This window comes from Anneissia japonica, unplaced genomic scaffold, assembly GCF_011630105.1.
Source record: "Anneissia japonica isolate Jap-2015-1 unplaced genomic scaffold, ASM1163010v1 scaffold287679_len21116_cov120, whole genome shotgun sequence".
Lineage (NCBI taxonomy): Eukaryota > Metazoa > Echinodermata > Crinoidea > Comatulida > Comatulidae > Anneissia > Anneissia japonica.
In genome coordinates, this window is record NW_022747725.1 from 12,565 (window position 1) to 14,077 (window position 1,513).

The following is a 1,513-nucleotide window of genomic DNA, read 5'->3' on the forward strand; positions in this document are numbered from 1 at the left end:
CACACACACCCATACATACATATACATATATATACATACACGATACATCAGCTTTTACTTCAGCTGCTTGAAACACTTGCGTTTCTTGAAAGTCTTAGGTCTCTTCGGAATTTAAGCTGCACTCCTCTGACCATCTATAAATAAACAAAATGCATCATTTCTAAAATGGTTACCCTAAAAGACACATCATTTCAAGCATTCTAAAATATCATTAACTTTTAAACTTCTATATTAATAAAATGTTAAACGTTTCAAACCTCTAACTTTATGCACAATTGTAGACCTACACATAATTATTGCTTTACAGTAGTTTGACATTTAAATTTTACTTTATTGTTCATTCAACTACACTTACGGTAACAATGAACCGCTGTTTCCCAGTGGCGTCTGTAGGATATATTTTCTGGGGGGGAAAATTGTCCGACAGGGGGAACTTGAGCTCGTAGGCTTGAGCTGGGAAAAGGGGTTGAGAGGGGGTTCCCCTTTCCAAATGAGATTTTTTTTAAAGAATATCAACCTCTAGATGGCCAAAAATGGCACTCTAAGACTGTGACAGACATGTGTTGGCTTGGTGTGGGCCTATTTTTATATGTTTTATGGTCCGACTGCCCGGCGAGCTCTGTCCGGCAGGGGGGGGGACTTGACCTGTCCGGTGGGGGTCTTAAGCCCCCCTGCCACCCCGCTGGCGCCGCCACTGCTGTTTCCTATTAATGATATTGCCTTGTTTTATTCAAAATGTTTTAATTATTGCTGTTCTCAAAGATGATTGAATAAGGACTAGGATCAGTGAATTTGATGTGTACACATTACAAGCCCAGACTGTAATGGACCTCAAATTTGACATTAGTGGGATGTAATAGGTGTACTGTCAAATGCCACACCTCTACACAAATGTGTATAGCTGTCTTATGTTATACATAAGAAACCACTAATGAATAATTTGTACCTCAGATATACGTCAGTCAGTTTGCTGTTGTCACTATCAAACTATTAAAAAAAAAAAAAATTGACACAGCTATAATACTATAAATGCATTTTTAAAATTGCAACTACTGTACATAGTACTCAAAATGCAAATGACTGCTGTCATTTGATATCCTATGAGTATAATTACACATAGTGTGGCTCAATTTTTGGGACCAGTAGTGACCGAATGGGCTACCTATGGTAGTGCACTATTACAATTTCAAATTTCGAACCTGTGGTGGCTGAGGGGGCTATTTATGACAGTGCGCCAGTAATATTTTTGTGACATGCTAACAATGACCTAAGAATTTAAGGTGTAAAAAAGAAACATTAAAAAACAAATACAGGTATTTGCACAAAATGCCATGTTATATCAACCAGTACATCGGTTGTGGGATCAGTGGCCGCAACAGGTCTTAACCATGAGGTATGGTACATTATAGTAAAATATACTTTTGTTATTTATTTAGGCACAAAGGCCATGGATTGCCAATTAGTAAAAAAAAAAATTGTTGATAAGTTGGACAACTGATTTTAAAAACTGGGG

The 1,513-nt window shown here is 37.4% G+C and overlaps 1 long non-coding RNA gene across 1 annotated transcript in view; it reads right to left on the reverse strand.

Moving 5' to 3' along the window:
* LOC117120562 overlaps window positions 1-1,004 on the reverse strand; it is a 7,556-nt gene extending 6,552 nt beyond the window's left edge. The window contains exons 1-2 of the long non-coding RNA XR_004447381.1: window positions 947-1,004; window positions 40-134 (exon numbers count right to left, since the gene is read on the reverse strand). This is a non-coding gene — a long non-coding RNA (uncharacterized LOC117120562). The remainder of the gene's footprint in view (window positions 1-39; window positions 135-946) is intronic.
* Window positions 1,005-1,513: the final 509 nt, after the last annotated feature.